Source organism: Schistocerca cancellata, chromosome 4 (assembly GCF_023864275.1).
Source record: "Schistocerca cancellata isolate TAMUIC-IGC-003103 chromosome 4, iqSchCanc2.1, whole genome shotgun sequence".
In the NCBI taxonomy this organism is placed as follows: Eukaryota; Metazoa; Arthropoda; class Insecta; order Orthoptera; family Acrididae; genus Schistocerca; species Schistocerca cancellata.
This window is the reverse complement of record NC_064629.1, coordinates 202,965,145-202,977,509: the sequence shown is the minus strand read 5'-3', so window position 1 is coordinate 202,977,509 and position 12,365 is coordinate 202,965,145. Positions and strand designations below refer to the sequence as shown.

Genomic DNA, 12,365 nt, shown 5'->3' with positions numbered 1-12,365 from the left:
ATTTAAGGAACCCAAAGAAAACCTGAATCTAGGCATCTGGCTGGGAATTTAAGGCCCACTCCACCCAAAGGAGAGTCCAGCATCTTAACCACTCTGCCATCTCATCTGATTCACCACATGTAATTGCTGACATGGCTTCATGGGTGAGGCAAAACCCCATTTCATTGTAAATACACTACTGGCCATTAAAACTGCTACACCAAGAAGAAATGCAGATGATAAATGGGTATTCATTGGACAAATATATTATACTAGAACTGATACGTGATTACATTTTCACGCAATTTGGGTGCATAGATCCTGAGAAATCAGTACCCAGAACAACCACCTCTGGCCGTAATAACGGCCTTGATACGCCTGGGCATTGAGTCAAACAGAGCTTGGATGGTGTGTACAGGTACAGCTGCCCATGCAGCTTCAACACGATACCACAGTTCATCAAGAGTAGTGACTGGCGTATTGTGACGAGCCAGTTGCTCGGCCACCATTGACCCGACATTTTCAATTGGTGAGAGAGCTGGAGAATGTGCTGGCCAGGGCAGCAGTTGAACATTTTCTATATCCAGAGTGGCCCGTACAGGACCTGCAACATGCAGTCATGCATTATTCTGCTGAAATGTAGGGTTTCGTAGGAATCGAATGAAGGGTAGAGCCATGGGTCGTAACACATCTGAAATGTAACATCCACTGTTCAAAGTGCCATCAATGCGAACAAGAGGTGACCGAGACGTGTAACCAGTAGCACCCCATACCATCACACCGAGTGATACGCCAGTATGATGATGACGAATACACGCTTCCAATGTGCGTTCACCGTGATGTCACCTAACACAGATGCGACCATCGTGATGCTGTAAACAGAACCTGGATTCATCCCAAAAAATTTGCCATTCGTGCACCCAAGTTCGTCGTAGAGTACACCATTGCAGGCGCTCCTGTCTGTGATGCAGCGTCAAGGGTATCCGCAGCCATGGTCTGTCTCCGAGCTGATAGTCCATGCTGTTGCAAACATCCCCATCTGTTGACTCAAGAATCGAGACGTGGCTGCATGATCCGTTACAGCCATGCAGATAAGATGCCTGTCATCTCAACTGCTAGTGATACTAGGCTGTTGGGATCCAACACGGCATTCCATATTACCCTCCTGAACCCAACGATTCCATATTCTGCTAACAATCATTGGATCTCGACCAACGCCAGCAGCAATGTCGCGATACGATAAACTGCAATCGCGATAGGCTAAAATCCAACCTCTATCAAAGTCAAAAACGTGATGGTATGCATTTCTCCTCCTTACTCGAGGCATGACAACAACATTTCACCAGGCAACGCCGGTCAACTGTTGTTTGTCTATGAGAAATCGGTTGGAAACTTTCCTCACGTCAGCATGTTGTAGGTGTCGCCACCAGCGCCCACCTTGTGTGAATGTTCTGAAAAGCTAATCATTTGCACATCACAGCATCTTCTTCCTGTCAGTTATATTTCACGTCTGTAGCACGTCATCTTCGTGGTGTAGCAATTTTAATGGCCAGTAGTGTACATTCTGACAGTTTCATGAAAATTATGTTGTTATGCCAGAGTAAGAATTAAAACCAATTATTGATGTGAATATAATCATCATCCATCACGAGTAAACACTGCAACACTGGCTATGAATCGCAACCAGAAATGCCGAATCTTGTTGAGAGAGAGAATGCAGCCCAATTCTCTGCAGAGATCAGAAAGCAAAATCAAATTCTATTTCACAATGAAGAAGTTCACTTTAGGGACGGTGTAAAAAAAAAAAAAAAAAAAAAAAAAAAGTGAGGGATATACCTAATGGTATGTGATTCAGGGACGATACTTTGTACGACTGGAGATGAGGGAACATAATGTTAGTAATCATAGGAAGATTATTTTTCAGATACCTGTGGTAAACCATGGGCAGTGGAGGGAGCTCCTTCATAGCTTTTAGTATGATCATCACTGGCAGTAAATGGAACGAAGATCTACAGTATACACAACTGTTTTATGGAGATTCATAAATTTTATTATTCTTATTTCCTCAGTAAGCTGTTGACAAAACACGAGTGTGGGGGGGGGGGGGGGGGGGGGGGGGGGAAGTGGTCTATTAGCTTGGGCCAGAGTAATTATTAATTATAAATTTCTCCATGAGGTCCGAACTGCTGATGACACTTTCATTTCATAGGCCTCAAAACAGTTCAATGGTCTATCCCTCTGCTGTCTCTTCGGCTGACAAAACTCAAGCTGGCATTGAAAAGACATTTCACTGAAAGTTGTGAAAACACCCACAAAGCTGGAATATGGACCTGAAGGCTACAGCTCAGTAAGTCATACTCAGATTGGTCTTTAATGCTTCACACTATTATTCTCCATCAGTACAGGATGGATATGCAATGAGAGTAGCACATGTTACTTTCAATCTGTGTATAATAACAGTTCAGTTTCCCTATGCAATTTGGAAGCAGATTTCTGTATTCTAGTTGACATCTTTACTTCCAGTACCAGTGTTTAACTTAAAAAGCAGATGATGTTCCCAATCTCCAATTTATTATATCCTCCATCTAGTCCATAGCATCCTAGATACTCAGTATTTTAGTTGGACTTCTAAGCAGTTCAATAGCATTTTCTACACATTACAGACTGTACAGAATCATACCAGAAACATTTTTTTCCTACTGCTGCAAGAATTTTAGACATTTGTGACTGCGCAACAAAGAATTGAAGTTTTCTTCTACATTTGAAATGTATGTGTGCAGTGACAGACTGATCTTTGTGCAGCAAACAGATTATTATCTATTTCATGACTGACTCCTAGCTTCACATCCCTTTTCAAGCTACATCACAACTAGCATTGATGTGTTCCATTTTGTCGGAACCACGGAAATGTCCACTTTCATTTGTCATTGAAAAGGGAGTGTCCTACATAGAACTATTTACGTTTTTGAGCATTGTGTGTGTCAACTTGGAAGAGTCACAGAGAGCCAGGCTATACTTTTGTGAACAATCACCTATGCATTCTTTAAAGACACAATTCTTCTCTATTGACTGGAGGATTGTTGTTGTTATTAGTGAGTTGTTTCACCACGACATTCACAAATGCACAGTTAAGTTTACCACTGTAGTTAGTGTGATGTGGAGAAAAAAAAAAAGAGAGACTGTAAAATTTGGCCTCCTGTTGGTTCCATCATATGCAATATATGCTAAGCTGTGATGGAGCACAATTTACCCACCAATGTGCTGCCATCACTGTCATATAGAATAAATGACTTAAACAATCAGAAAAGACAGTGGCAACTTTGTTTCAATGCTGAAACACTGTGTTGCTAAATACTATTACTAATGTATGAGTTTAAGAAGCAGTGAAGTGGGAAATCACATATGACAATTCAATACACAAGTAGTTCTCAATAAATGAATGGCATTTTTGCAACAGAAAATGAAAACTCTAAATATGGTGTGTAGTAATAATTTGGAATAGATTTTGCAGAACACAATGATAAATTTAAAAAAAAAATCACCCTAATTACTTTTGCTGTTGTCTGGTGCTTTGCTGCTATTATAGTCACCTAACTGAATCAGCAATGTTTCTGTTACTGTGTCAAGACAATCTGCTATCTTTTCAAGTTTTCGCACATACTGAATTCCTCCTAAGAACCTGAGTAACACTTTCGCAGTACCTAATTGAATCTCTCCTCCATTCCACAGATGGATCCACGATACCAGATGTATCATCATTTGACAAGGAGTCTGATCTAAAACAATCACAGACCTATCTGATAACACTCCTGAACTGCTCCCTGTAGTGTCCAGCATTCATCCTAGAATGGTAATCTGCATGATCTTTTTTTTTTCCAATAAAACATCAGCCAGCATTTCACATGAAGCCACATTTGCTCCACTGTGGCACATTATAACTCCCATCCCAGAATGAGACAGGATCTGAATTCCACCTTTCCATCCCACAATAAACACTTCCTTTGTGATAATCGTATCCACTTTCTGGTGCATATGACTTTTTTTTTCTTTCTTTCTTTCAATCCAAACTCTCTGCAACAATTTGCAGCACACCATGTCTCATTAGTGTAATAAACAGTTTCTACAGCATATCATAAGTGTTTTTAATTTCCTTGAAGAACTCTAATTTTTTCCCAAATATTACATTATTTTCCACTGGCGCAAGCTTTCTGTTGAACATTTCATATCTGAAGCTCAATTTACGAACAAAATGCAATAACACTGTGTCATTCAAATCAGGAAAGTCTTCCTTATCAATTCTCTACCTTCCCAAAATGTTTGCTGTACTGTTGAAAATTGTTTTTCCCCATAGAAGCTATGGATTTTTTTCAATAATTCCCTGTCAAAACTTAACCAATTCACACTTGTCACCTGCCAGAACTTTTTCGCTGACATAAAATATCAAGTTTCTTGATATTCTCCTGAAATTTGTTTCACTGTACTTTCACAAATGTATTCAGCAGTTCTCTTGACCAAAACATGAACAGCAACAATCTACATCCACCATCATTATGACACAGCAACTAACAAAAAAAAAAGGAACAAAAATCCATCAGTAAATAGATAAACCAACCACTCTGTCTACAGGCCACAAGTGGCCCATCGGGACCATCTGACCACCGTGTCATCCTCAGAGGAGGATGCGGATAGGAGGGGCGTGGGGTCAGCACACCGCTCTCCCGGTCGTTATGATGGTATTCCTGACCGAAGCCGCTACTATTCGGTCGAGTAGCTCCTCAATTGGCATCACGAGGCTTGAGTGCATCCCGAAAAATGGCAACAGCACATGGTGGCCTGGATGGTCACCCCTCCAAGTGCCGACCACGCCTGACAGTGCTTAACTTCGGTGATCTCACAGGAACCGGTGCATCCACTGCAGCAAGGCCGTTGCAGTAAATAGATAAGGGTTATACATATTTTTTATGTGTTTAAAAGAAAATGTTCTCCAAAATTTGGTCTGGCATCCATGGCTCTTCAAATTTGACAGTAACAATAAATACCTTAAATCCCCAAGCTCAAAGTCGGTCATTATGAAACGGCAGCAATTTCATGGTGATTAGAATTAGTGGATACCAGTATGGTATAACAAATTTAAGAATAAATAAATCACCAAATCTACGCAACATACGTAAACTTTTAGTTACCATGAAGTTCCCGAGTTTTGGAAAAGTTGCAGAGTACTGTGTGTATAAAAGATTATGTAATGGATTATAGATTAGAATTGGGGGGGGGGGGGGGGGTGATAGTTGGCTGTGAGTTGATGAAGCGAATGAATATGAAAACTTAGTTGTAATATACTGATCATCTGCATAGACCGAACTCTAGGTTAGGTTGGAAGATGAAAATCTGGTTGCAAAATTGGTGAAGTCACTGAATTTGATGTCAAGAGAATAAAATTTTTGCTATTGTGTGTACTTTAAACATATTGGATTTCAGTGAGTAGTTTGTGCCTGCCATGTAGCAAATGTACATCCCTCATGCATACAATAGTATTAAGAGGGTGTTTCAACTTTTTCTGTCTTGCTCTTCTAAAAGCTACATGTCATCTTATACAAATCATTGACTATGAGTGTGCTTTATCAGAATTCTATACATGTACCAATCACAACATCACTGCTACTTACAGATCAAACCATACATGATGAAGCGGCTAACACAGAACCAAAAGATTCCAGCTAAATGGAAAAATGTATACCTGGACTGTACCTCCTTTAACTGTGCACATGACCTGGTGGTCATGTGTCAACATGAGTTCCAGGAAGTGGCTGTTTTGAAATGAGAGGTTTCTTCTTTTTCTTTAAAAGAAAATTTAACTGTACTGAAAGCATGTTACTGTGGAAAAAAAAACTGTTTGTGAAACACAACAGGACCTAAACTGAACCAAATGTATTACAGACAACATGTACTTCATGTAATTCAAAATTACCTAATTTGTGTGAGTTCATAACAAAAATCATGGATGACAATAATCTTGACCAATAACTGTAAGGCAAACATTTAATTTAAAAAATGTAAGACATAATACTATCAGGCATGAATTCAATTGTGAAATGTATAATCTTTGGCTCACTTGAGAAATCATGCAAAAGAAAAACAGAGGAAAAAAATAAAGAACATGCAAAATGGAAGAACATAGCTTTTCTTTCGTTTCCACAAACAGAGTAAACAATTTCTTGCACAATTAATTCTGAACAGAATTAATTGCATTTAAAAATGTTTGTGTGTTGACAGAACTTAGAAAACTCAATATTTAAGTATAGAAACTCTGACAGTGTAATAAGTACATATCCTGCAGAGCATAAATCTGTGTGTCTGATGAACTGCAAAAGCTCAACAGCACTACCCGAGTAAGGAATTTACAACAGATGATGGAGGAACACTACTGTAAACAACCTTTGTTAAGCTCGTCTAGTCTGATTACGACAGTCCTTGTCAATACTCGCCAATGAGACATGTAAATTTTAAGTTTTGGATCTGGTGCATATATCTTTTACCTTAGGCCTCTCAAAAGGTTTATTTTTAAGACAGAATCCTCCACGAGCCCCCTTTGGCTCACCTCTACCACAGACACCATAATACCAGTAAAATAATCTTCACTTTAGTAATCAATAACTAGTACTAAAATCCTTAAATTTACTTGTGCTGCAAATTTCCTCATTGAGGACAGTGAGTATAATCTAAAATACGATCTATTATGCATTCCCGCCTACTTCTTAAATAATGAATACTAAAGTCACTTGCTGCATTAATCACGTCATGTATAATATGTTGTATGTGGCAGAGTAAAAAATAAATAAATAAATAAATAAAATAAAAAACATCCAAATGCATGTGACATAGTTATTCATTCTGATGAAATGTTGTTATGATGGAGTGCATGAAATTTAGACATTTTAAATTTTAGTATGAAATTTAACTTTCATGTAACTAACAAAAAAAGGCCTATGAATCTCACCATCTCTTGTAATATTTTCTGTGTGTGTTGTGTAATACAGACAATTTATATATGTATAATTTCATTGGAATATGACTTAATTGTGTGATGGTATTCAGTGCTACTTTAATAAATTTTTCTGGGACTCATAGTAAAACAAGTCTAAGGGTGAGGTAATTTGTTACTTTGTCTACTCCTTTATGCTGGGCTAGGGTTTCTGAACAAAGATTTGTATGTTTTCCTAATGTGTTCAGTTCTATGTTTGATTTGTTTTACAAGTTTGAGCATTACTGAAGTAATTAAATTCGACAGTTTATCATAGGGAACCACAATAAGTGATTTAAATGGCAGAGAGGTGATGTGCACATAGGCCCAACAGCACTCTCTCTTGTGTGACGAGACAGGACTGTGTTACACAACACTCAACTGATGCGGAGCCATCATATGAAGTGGAAATGTGTAATCATGTGCCACTATGCATGGCCGACATCACATTGTAGAATACTAGCATGAGTGCATTCAAACAGGGTTGAATGATTGGTCTCCAAGAGATGGGTCTGTCATCCCGTGACACTGAGAATTATACAGGGCACACCGCTTCAACAGCAAGGCATTTGTATAACCAGTGGAGAGACGATGACCATACACAGCGCCGACAGGGTACTGGACGGAACAATGTGACCACAGTGTGAGATGACTGCCATCTTTCCCACATGGCCGTAACAGACAGAACAGCTTCATCCACAGTATTGGCACAGTGTTGGAGCACTGCAACAGGTGTGGACATATCTGTGTTCCACAGACTGGACTGGTGGCACATATGCCATTGCATCAGCTTCCACTGACCAGAACCCACCAACATTACAGATTGCAATGTGCAGATGAACACCTACAATGACGTGCTGAGTGGCAAAATGTAGTTTTTTTGGATGACTCACGCATCAACTTGTCCCACAGTGATGGCTGCAGATCCATTCTACGCCACCGTGGTGAACACAATGGAACAGACTGTGCTGTTGAGCGGCATAGTGGACAAACACCAAGAGTGATGGTCAGGGGCGCCACTGCCTGTAACGTGCGACCTCACCACCTATGTCTTGATGGCAAACTTAGCAGCTACTGCTACATCAGGGATGTTTTACAGCCTGAGGTACTGCCCCTACTGAAAGTCGTTGCACATAACATATTTCAGCAGGATACTGCATGTGGCACATAAAGTGCAAGCCTTCTTCGAAGAACGATGGGTACCATTGTTTCCCTTGCCTGCCTGTTAGCCTGAAATGTTGCCCATTGAACATGTCTGGGATATGGTGGGTTGACAGCTTGTTTGTTCAGATACTTCTGCAGTCACAGCTGCTGCTTTGTAGATGCATCTATGAACCAAGTGGCAGAGTATTCCCCAGCAGCATATTCAGGCACTTTTTGATTCCATGCCATGACTTCTAGTGACTCAGATTGCAGCAAGTGATGGCGCTACTCTTTACTGAATTTCCACAGTCACAGTGCTTGAACAGGTCTGTAACACTGATCATCTATGTAGCATTATGTTCCCAATTGGTGGAATAAATTTCATTTCAATTTTTCCAAACAGTAGTGCAGCAAATAAAAGTGACAACCTGTTAACATATTCCTTGCATTGTGTTGCTTTACACTTTTGGAATTGGGCATTAAGAAGATTCTTTCACATAAACTACAATACCTCCTTGGTGATCAGTGGTTTCATGTAATTTCTGGAAGACTGTATATTGCTGAAGATAAACCGGTATAAAGTAACAAACTGGTGTTACTGTTTTACTGTCTTACTCACTGGAAGCTAGTTGCACTAAGTGCTAGAAAAGATCAACTATAGCAAACAAAAGAACTTGATGGACAACAGTAGTGTAGATACTCCTTTGGAAAGGATTTTAAAGATTTAGTGATCAAATTGTCAACATGATACAGCATGTGGATGGCACAATTCCACGATAAACAACTCCTGCCTTCATCGTAAAATGCCTTCCCTTTTTAAGAAAAAGACACTGCACATAATATTCAGAACTGTGGGTTATGTTGCTTATGGTCACAACATAGTCTTATACTGTTATGTCGAACATTCGTACATATGCTATGAAAAGACTTAAGTTGCTGCATTTTAACATAAATGTAAAATGTAATTCAAGGATATTTAAATGTACAGTGTGAAGTACAAAAAACAGCTTCATTTCAATGCTCCTTTGTTCAAATTAAACTTTACTTTACTGGGCATGGACAAAAATATGTAAACACCAAAAACACAATACATTACCATGCCTAGTACAATAATGTACTTATCCATTCGGAGATAGCTGAAAGCTGTTTTGAGTGCTAATGGTTTTCCTGCACTGTTTAGGTGTGGTAATGCATGTATGGTATTCAAGAAAATCTTATACCAGTCTTCCTGCCAAACAGTGGCAAGATCAGGTAACACTGATGCAGGTGAATAGTGGTCACACACTTTTCTCTCCAAAGTAGACTATGAAATCTCAATAATATTGAGAGCTGGTGACTGTGGTGGCCAGGGGAGATGTGAGCTGTGTGAACGGGTGGCCTGACATCTTAGAATACATTGTACATTGTACCATGGAATGGATCCGATCAGCCAAAATGGTCACATAAGCCTTAACAGTAATGGGGCCTTGTAGAGTACCAGTGGAGCAAACAGATTAACACGATATGGCTGCCAACATCACAGAGTCCCTGCCATTTTTCACTCTTGGGTCATAAGCTCAGCCATACGTTGGAAACAGTGTGAAACAAGACTCATCCAACCAAATAACATTCTTCTATTGCTCCACAGTCCATGTGTAATGGCTTCAGCACAACGATTTCCTATTATGGGCACTTTCATAACTGATGAGTGATTCTGAAATTCTAGCTTGCCTGCAATTCCCTGCTTATGGGACTTTCTCCAAGCTGTTTTGGTGCTGACAGGGTTCATGAGTGTGACATGCAGTTCTTCAGTGACATTGGCAGCAGTCATCCTCTTTTATCAAACTTCTCTTCAGTGACTGTCCATCATGTTTACTCAACACGCACTTTTGTCCACATTGTTACTTAGGGGATGATGTTTTTCCACTTTCCATGTATGCGATATAGATCTTTAATATGGTGCCTTTTGAAATACCAAACACTTTGGCTCACTTGGTTACAGAAGCACCCACCATACGAGCACCAACAATCTGCCCACATTCAAAGTCACTTAGCTCCGACATAACGCATTCACAACTACACAGACTACTGTTCTGACCATGACTGACATTTGCTACATATACGCTGTTTTCTACCTGCTACTGAATATATACTAACGGGAAAAAAGTTATTTATGAGTCTCAGTGAAATGGTGCCAGTCAGTGTGACCAATAATTCAAGATTAAGAAATACACATACCTGAATTAATTATCTGTTTACAAGATTGCCAAGGTTCATTTTGGCTAAAATGTGGTATTGCTGGATTTGGAGGGAGCATCACGTGGACCTCCAAAGAGTTCTGTGACCTTTTGCTGTATGAAGTGCAGTGGTTGACATGGCTATAGTGATTGGTGTTGCAGAGTGTATACCCACTGGGAAATCTGGGAAAACATTGGAATTTTTTCATCTGGGTAAAACCTGAGAATTTTTTAGAATTCTGGGAGTATTTTATTGTTTCAATTTTCAGTTAAATTTTTGTAATTTTGACTAGTAAGAACTGATACCCTAACAAAGATTTTTACCTTAGCCTGCTACTGCAGAACAATACTGCAACAGTAAAACAGAAACAAAAGAATAACAAAATGCACCATTTACAACTACAAAACACTGTGCACACACAAACTTCTGCCTACAGAAAAATTCACCAAAGGCTTTAGGACGAAGGCTATGCAACATCACAAACGGCTTTCGATGAGTGTGACATCACAACTGTTTACATTTCTAATAGGTCACGTAGAAATATTGTGATTGGTGCTTTGAGAAGTGTTACTTTCAAAGTAAATTTCCTTTTATGCAAGATGAATTGTGTTGCACGTGAGAATGGGTGATGAATTACTTAAATCACGGATCGTTTGAGTCTCGTTCAAAACTAACACTTTGAGCCGCTTACAAAAATTTTGAGCCCAGAAGCCCAATCATTTATGCAATATACTTAAAATTATAATGGCACATTTGTGTTTGATACCTCCTAAAGGGCAACAAATGCTAAAAGAGACCTAGCTTCAAGGTTAGTTTTTCATATTTATTTTAGTTCTTTAATAGATTTTAAATTATGCAATAATGATGCAAAAAGTATAGTTATTCTTAACAAAAGGTGCAAGATCCTGCCTAACCACACCCCAGGGGAAAAAACAACAAAAAGCTTTTGACGACTGATGTTTTATGTGCAAGCTTAGCTTTTCTTGTAGTTATATTGTATGTATATTAATTTAAATCATTAACTTTCCCCTTTTGTGTGTTCTTGATGCTTAACAGTGATGTTGCTGTCAGCTGATTACGTCACGTGTCCTATTCTCTGAGTATCTGCTGTCGTTTGCTGGCAAGGTCCGGTGACATGCTATTATTGGCTGTCAAAAGTGATTTGTGCAGCACAGTTTCGATTTCAGTGCTTTGGAAGCTTCTGCGCTGTATTTGGTGGATTTCTTGTTGACGCTCATCAAAGATCTTTCCAGAACATGTTTTTTGGTCAGTTTCGTTTCCTAAAGTGCTGGGAAGCTCTACACCAATGTATAAAACTTCTACTATTCAAAACATTAATAAGTTTTACAGTTATAGGCTTTTCCATTCTTATTGGTAAACAAGTATGAATTTCTTCAAAATACTCTCTGCAGAGCTTACATGAGGAATCTGGGAGGCAGTTACACCATAAGCTGTAACAAAGTTCTTTCTTCCCCTAAATCACAATGTAGCTACATAGCTTGTTAAACAAGGAACCTGGATTATTCTTCCTAAAAGAACATTTCATGAGAATGAAGGTCACATACAAACAAAACTCATCACGATAACGGTTTTTCAGGCTGACAATTGTTTTCACATTGTTTGACACAGTATCACATTAAAAGAAATATAAATATGCACAAAGTCACTAGCTTCTTGAACATATGTCAAACCAATGTGCTCTAATTGATGACTGTCCTACATGTTAGAACAGAGCAACAAGTAATACATACTTACAAATTATACTGACAACCTTATTTCTTACACCCAAAACTTTATACGCTTCTGTTATGTAACTCTCACACCACACAGTAGGTTTTTTCCATTTATGATATATCTCAGAAGGTCTATGAATGTTTCTTACTACTTAAGATACCTATAAGAACCCATGCAACTTTTCTTCACACACTTACTGGTAACATAAAAAGAAAATAAACTAAAAAATAAAGAAAATAAAAAGGGAAGAAAAGAATACAGGCTTTGTAGTAAA

At 38.9% G+C, this 12,365-nt stretch overlaps 1 protein-coding gene and 1 pseudogene across 1 annotated transcript in view; both read right to left on the bottom strand.

Moving 5' to 3' along the window:
• Positions 1 to 12,365, bottom strand: part of LOC126184024 (uncharacterized) — a 344,076-nt gene that overhangs the window by 250,113 nt on the left and 81,598 nt on the right. The gene's annotated exons all lie outside the window — the stretch shown is intronic.
• Positions 4,793 to 4,910, bottom strand: LOC126186038 (5S ribosomal RNA; annotated as a pseudogene).